This window comes from Styela clava, chromosome 1 (assembly GCF_964204865.1).
Source record: "Styela clava chromosome 1, kaStyClav1.hap1.2, whole genome shotgun sequence".
Lineage (NCBI taxonomy): Eukaryota > Metazoa > Chordata > Ascidiacea > Stolidobranchia > Styelidae > Styela > Styela clava.
In genome coordinates this window covers 29138924-29146835 of record NC_135250.1, presented here as the reverse complement: position 1 = coordinate 29146835, position 7912 = coordinate 29138924, and the positions used below count along the sequence as shown (strand labels likewise).

Genomic DNA, 7912 nt, shown 5'->3' with positions numbered 1-7912 from the left:
AGTACAGCCGTGCTACAATCTGTTGAGCAAAAGCAAAACAAAAAAAAGGTTTTTATTGAGTAGTTCGAATACCTTGCATCTCACTTTCACACAATTTAGTCAATAACGTTTCGTCTAACAAGTCAGATTTATTGTCTGAAGTCGATATAATGTTAGCAAGAGCGTCGGGAACAACTCTCACAGAGGTACAGAGATGGAGAAGAAGTTATTAGTTTGAATTTATATTCGATAATATCCAGTTATATAGAATACCTGTTATAAATAAATACATTATCCATTAAAACATTGATCAATCAATTGTATGAAAATAGTGATAAGAAAGTTCAATATTGTTGCAAGCCCTAGAGGACATTGGAGGTATACCTGGAGGAGTATATTTAGGGGACCGTTTAAAAAACTTCAGTGTGGCCAATGTAAGCGTTGGGCCGTAAAATCCATGCGCCACTGAAAGTTAGTGAGGGAGGAGTTAGCGCACAATCGAACAATCATTTTTGCCAATCCTATTTCACACAGACTATTTTACAGGCTTGAAACTGGCAAAACTACGATGGTTGTTGATAAGCTTGCAATGGGAAGCACGTTTCTAATGCATACAAAGATGCGCATAACGTATTTCGAAATTTTGACCAAAATTTTATTTTTTCCAACTAAAAATAAAACTGACGCGACCTTTTTACGGATTTTAATCAAAAACGACGTGTTTTGGCCCAGAGCTCAGTTCGATGGTGTCATCACTGTTGGCTGATGTTAAACAACCGTGGATATAATTTCTGATTTATAGAAAACACTTCAAAATACACAACGGTATCGTGAATCAACTCTCAATGTCAAGAATTAACATACAAATTTATTTTGTTATCAGTCATCTAGAACTAACAATAAAAGCACTTGAGTATATCGAGTGCACTTAACACGGTAGAACGGTAAGTCATTGAGCAACAACATTGAGCACTGTAGTTGCATTTTGCTCATAGTATATCAGTACATAGAAAGGCATATATATGTAAGTAATAGTATAACATTGCTTTCCTAAAAAAGCATATGTAAGTGATCGTTGCCTTATTTAAGATTTATATTATTTAGGATGGGTTATGCGATCCATAGAGTTACTTCAGGCCTCATGGTATACATCGGTTAGTAGTGATATCGTAAAACTCATTTAAACGACAGTTGTTATGGCGAATTACGAGATAAACATTGTGTATAAAATCTTCATCTAAAAACTTTATCAGGTCGTTTTTTTGCACATTTTGTAGGTTATTTTGTCATTTTACATTGTGCAGACATTGTTTCAAATAAATGATGTAACGACTAATTTGACGCATCTTTGGGAAAAATCGAGAAAAATATTTAACTGTCATTTTGAAAGATATCTTCAGCTTTGGTATAAAACCTTTCTTAAGAAATCAGTTTGACTACGTGTACTTGTGTCCCGCTGAACTTGGTGGTGGTAGTATCTTAGTGTAAATTCATTGAAATTGCAAATAATTTTTGCGCGAAATAACAAATTTGCTGATTTCTTGTATAATATATTATTTTGCTAGATATTAATTAGTATTTCCCGGAGTCGGAATATGAATTTTGGTGCTAATGCTCGACTATTGTTCTTGCTGGTGATTGCATTACTGATGCTGTTGCAAGCTGCAGTTATGGTTGAATGTCAAGGAGGAGGGGGAGCATTTACAGGAGGATTCGGTAAGTAGAGTCGTTACTGCTGATGTTATGCAATTTGAAGATATGTCTAATTCATTTTGATTGTAAATAGTATGGGATAGGACAACGGTTAATAGCTTTAAAAACGTTTCGGCAACGCGACATAGGAAAGATATAAAAGATGAAACTGAAATGATTCCATATTTGCGAGTGGGTGGATAGTTGTGCTGTTGCCCGCTTTCAAATATTTGTTGGCCAGACAGTAAATTGATGCCCACTTGAATATAATTGATTGAATTGATTATTATGTTTTGCCAAACCAAATGATAACTTGAAATAAAATTTGAGTCGACTCTGTATTTTCAGGAGGATTCTTGGATCAGTTGGAGGATAAAATCCTCGAAGAATAATGAGGTTATAATATATTTTAAAACTTCTATTTTTAGCCACCGGGACTAAATGCATATTTGCTTTATAAATTTTGTATTTTATTTCAGGTGTTCTGCATGATGTTCAGAATATAAATGAAAATATATTGTGAATACCATTATTCGAAATGTATCTGATTGGCAATAAATAAAAGCTAAATCAAAATAAATTGACTTATGATTTGTATCAATATGGGTAATTTGAATATATACACAGAAAACGACCACTGAACAATTTTCTACTCAAGTGTCAATCAACAAGTTGTGCGTTTGTGGGAGTGTTCAAGCTTGACAACAGCTAGATTAATTACGTGAAATATTGAGATGTTTTATAATGGGTTGCGATGAGTTTTGAATGCAAATTACTCTACTTGGCGTAGAAACCAGCAAGTTCAAACACCTTGTTTAGATCCGTGATCATTCACTATGACACCATCTCGGCGCTTGTGGTGCCTAAAAGTCCTAAAAAGTGAAGGAGAGAAAAAATTTACCAAGGATATAGAATACGAAAGAATTAGAAAAGTGGAAAAAATGAGAGAATATATGGTATCTAAAAAATAGAGGATTATTACACTGTAAGCTATGCTTGTTTTTGTTACAACGGCTCAAAGTATACGGACGAGCTTTGAAAATAAATTTGAAATTTAGGATATTTGCATTTTGGAACATGAAACGTATTCTTGAATTATTCAAATACCTCAGTATCAGCACAAAAAACAAACCTATATGATGACCAGAACTGGAATTTCAAAAAAGAAAATTACTAGTCATTCGAGACCTCTTTAATGTTTTATGCGGGTATGACAAAAATAACAAAGCATGCGCCAAGCAAGTCATACAGGAATTTGTCATATTTTAGTTCACAATAAATGTATCAAGCTACCGCGAATTGAATTACATTTCTTTGTTTTGCTTGCTACGACGTGCAATGAGTTGTTCAGTACAGTAATGTAGAATTTTTTGTTCCTCTCAGTAGAAATAGTTAATTGCTGCAATTATCTTAAAAGTTTCAAACTTTTTACTTTGAATACATATATTAAAACAGACAGTATTCATTGACTAATAAATAAAATATGAAATACAGATAGAATGAACTTGAAATAAAAGTATTTTGAAAAACGTATGGTGAGCTGTTTTTTTTGTTTGGAGATATATGAAAGAGTTTGGTTAATATATAATATTTTCGAAAATAGCAAGTATAAGGATTTGTTTGAAGCTAAATGGTGGCGCTTAAAGTTCAATAAAATATATTAGGCGGGCACGCCTGAGGCTAGAAAGTATTATTATTTACTACGAAGAAAAAGAAAAAAGAGATTGAGCTAACAATAAAATTTAGAATTGAAATTTTTAATATACACGACTCGAGCTATGTAATCGTACATTAGATGCTTAAAAAACTTTTGCTTCACTCAAATTTTTTCTATAGATGAAATTTCTCGATTGTTTGCTGAAACTCAATATCACAGATGAAAAGCTGTAAAATGTTTAAGATGTAAAATATTTAATGCGGCTTTGTCGAGCAGAAACTGTAATGACTGTCCGTACAAGATTAATTTATCTTAAGGATGGACCAAGAATGGGCAAAGCGATGTTCATGATACACCTGCGGTAGCTTCATATGAAATCATTTATTGAACCGGCCTATTGTACAAGATGCTATTTTTCAAAATCACTCAATTAATTTATATATTTGTTTCTATAATTTATTTAGTTTTATAATTGCTACACAGTAATATAGTGTTTTGCAGACCACAGTTATGAATTCTACAGCAAATGCCGGACTGTTGTCCTTGTTGGTTGCGATAATGATGTTGTTAAATGCTATAGATATGGTTGTTATGTACTATGCACAGGATGCAGTGGGCTTCGCACTACACAGGTACCGCGCTATTCCCAGACAAGTACTGCCTGAGCCATGGCCACGGACGCGGCCGCAGTGGGTCTTGCACTGATGCGTGTTATTTATCGAATTGAAGTATTTGCATGTGACATCTAGTGAGAGAAGCTTTTTGAGCTTAATAACAACCAGGTACTACTAGATCGACAATTTGCGATCATAACAATTAACTTTAACAATGCTATACGTAGTACCCATAATATTGCGTTACATTTATTGTCATTTTGTACTTTGTACTAAGTAATAGTATATAAAGACAATTTCATATTCTTTAACGAAAGGTCAACTTTCGATGTACTCAGACTAGGCCCGGTGCAATTTGTTTCGCTCAGACCTGTCCATATCAGATTAATGCTTCATGCGTGCATGGCATAATAAAAATAACGCCAGTATACGCCAAGCGAGTCAGACAGGAAGTTGTCATATTTGAGTTCAAGTTCAATATATGAAGGAAGGGAGTTGCATTATGCTGTTTTGCTTGCTACGACATGCAGTGAATATTAATGCAGTGAGCATGTAATGTAGAATTTATGTTTTCTACCAGTAGGAATTGGTAAATTGCAGTCATTTTCCTAGCCGTTTTAAACTTTTTACTTTGACTACATATTTTAAAACATACCGCGTTCATTAATTAATAGGAACAAAGTAAAATACCCATGGAATGGATTGAAATAACTGTATTTCGTAAAACACACGGTGAGCTGTTTTTTGCTTATAGATACGAATATAAAAGAGATATATGGAAAATTTTGTTGTTATCAGAATTTTCTGAAAATAACAAGTATTAGGGTTTATTAAAAGATAAATGGTGGCGCCTAAAATTTATTAAACCATATTAAGCGGGCACGTCTCAATCTACGAAGTAATTTAAATTTATTATGAATAAAAATAAAAATGACGTTGAGCCAAAAATAAAATTTAAAATTAAATACAAGCCTCGAGCTATGAAATATGGTAACTTTGTTGATTACACCAATCGTACATTATGTGCTTTATAAAATATGTTTAGCACGACACATTACTGGATTGTTTGTTGGAAAAAACTATATTTTGAAAACGCATCATTAGTTGTTCGCTTCTGCATGGAGATAGAAAAGAAATATACGGAAGAGTTTGGTTGATATCTGATATTTCTGAAAATAACAAGTATTAATATTTATTTGATACATAAAATTTTAGACAGTTTTAATGCTTTTGTGCTCAGTTTTGTAAACAAATCATTAGACAGCAAACAGGTTCAAACACTTTTGACATAAGAAACCAATTTTTACACGAAACAACAAATTTTCTGATTTTTGTATTATATTGTTTTCATAAATAGTTCAATTCCATTACATACTAATTCAGTTTTCTCCCATACTTGGAATATGAAATTTATTGCTCATGCCCGACTATTGTTCTTACTGGTAATAATATTACTGATGCTGTTGCAAGCTGCAGATATGGTTGCATGTCAGGGAGAAGGAGCACAGGGGGGATATGGACTAGGAGGAGGTAAGTCGAGTTTTTAATGCTGAATGTCAAATTGAGCATGGTTTTAAATAGTATATAAAACGTTTGTTAACTTATAAACCGTTTCGGTAACGCGACATACAAAAGATATAAAGGAATTAAAATAAAACATTTCAAATTCACGAGTGGGTGCATAGTTAGGTTGTTGCCCGAGTTAAAAACATTGTTAAAGACCACTTCAATATCATGTTTTGCCAACCCAAAGAAAAAGTTCGCATAAACTCTTGAGTCAATTTTGTTTATTTTTAGGAGGCTACGGTAAAAAGTTTAAAAATAAAATCCTGAAAGAATAATGAGGTAATTACATATTTTAAACTTTCCATTTTTGGCCACCGGACTCAAATGCATATTTTTCTTATAAATTTTTTATATTGTTTTAGATGTCTCGCATGAAGATTGGAATATACATGAAAATATATTGTGTATTAAATATTTTGAAATGTATCTGAAGAGCAATAAAAAGAAAGTAAATAGAAATAAATGTATTTGTGATTTGTATCAATATGGATAATTTCAATATATACACAGGAAATGGCCACGGAACAATTTTCTACTCAATCAGTGTGTCAATCAGCTAGCTAGTTGTGCGTTTGTGGGGAGTGTTTAGTCCTGACAACTGCTAGGTAAATTGAGTGAAACTGATCAAGTCAAATTTAGATTAAAGAAACGAGCTGTTATATATCTAAAATATATTTGATAAGCAATAAATGAAAGCTGAAGCCAATTCTGGGTAGTATCAATACATACAAAGAAAATGGTCACTGGATATATATCTGCTCTCACGTCATGAACAAATTGCGTAAGCCTGACCAGTGTTAGGTAAATTTATTGAAATATTGAAATGTTTCATAATGATAAGTTTTGAATACAAATCACTGGGCTTGGCCTTCGAATTTGCATATTGTAACACTTTGTTCACCTTTGTGATCATTTACTACGGTATCTTTCTTCGTCTTAATCGGTTGATGAAACTGGGTTCGTTTTACTACGTATTTCAAACTTAGAATTAATGAAAATAAATCAATGCAATAAATTGCAAATAAATATCGAAGAAAAAGCAAAATGGGGAAATGTGATGAGAACAAGAGAGAATGATTCTATCGGTAAGGCTTCTTCGATCTCTTGACGCGATTTGTATTCAACATCTTAAAACCTTTTTCTTCCCAACAATCTGTCAAAATTTGAATTGCCATTTCATCTATGCCATATGACCAGTAGACCAACATACCCAACATATCCATTATAATATATCTTTGGAAAGGTCTTCTTTAATACTATTCGCTAGATGTTACATTAGGACCGTAAATTCAAATTAGTATTGAAGAGGTCTCTCGAAACGCCGAAACATGAAAAAAAATCAAGTTAACGCATTATAGTTTACACAGGCCACAGCAAATCATCACGCATGTGCTTAGTGGAGAGGGGGAGATTTTCGAACGGAAGAAACAAATAAAATTCATTTAATATTAGAGGATTTTTTAGATATGCGATAAGACAACAAATTAATGTACAAAATTTAAACTTTGTTTCATAATGAAATAATTGGCGAAGTATTGTAGAAAATATATTTGAATTAATACGGCAACAAAATGGGAAAGTTAGAATTAGAAAATACTCGGCATTGATTATGTTGAACCATATTGAAACTTAACTTTCTTCAACTATGTGCCTACAATTATTTGAATGAAAGTAAACTATCATATTTGGTAGCGAAGATATGAACCGACATTAGATAGTTGGGCATTAAATAGTGTTTCTCCGACCCGAAATATGCATTTCAGAGCGAATGCTAAACTATTGATCGTGTACATAAATTCACAACTGAAATTGCTGCAAGCCATAGACATAGTATTTTGTCAAGAACGACTAGGCTGGCGTAGGTAGAATTATTATAATGCTCTAATGTTATATTTGAAAATTGTTTCAAATCGTTTCATTTGGTATTTACTACAGTATTAGATTTTAATAAAATATTCAGTGTTAATTTGGGATTTATATTCGTTTTAGTTTCGAAAATTAATAATTCAAACCCACCATTTACTTTACGCTGTACTCGTTTGATACGAAAAACTCAAAACTTTCAAGAAAAGTGCCCATAGACTCACTGTGAACAGTGGGAAAACGCCAAATTAACTCTTAGTCAATTCAACAAAATTCAACAACTTTGATTCAAGTCAAAATATTATCTAACTATAATAAAACTATGAAATATTTGATTGGTTCATTCCAAAAGTTTTGAATCAGAGCGATGTATAATTTGTTTATCAGGTTCGAATCCTGCTGGTCTGTAAATGAATTCAAGTTAACCAACTAAACCAAAAAGTTTGAAAAACTTGGTACACAATGCCAAATACAGAACTGCCTGACAATACATTATTGTATAAAAACTCTTAATATGTGTGGCAATTGTGTTTAAAAAGGC

General features: G+C 32.5%; 1 long non-coding RNA gene across 1 annotated transcript; it reads left to right on the top strand.

Moving 5' to 3' along the window:
• The first annotated feature begins 1562 nt into the window (after positions 1-1562).
• On the top strand, positions 1563-2069 carry LOC144424464 (uncharacterized). The gene is made up of 2 exons (XR_013476726.1): positions 1563-1695; positions 2020-2069. It is a non-coding gene; the product is annotated as an uncharacterized LOC144424464 (long non-coding RNA).
• The last annotated feature ends 5843 nt before the right edge of the window (positions 2070-7912 follow it).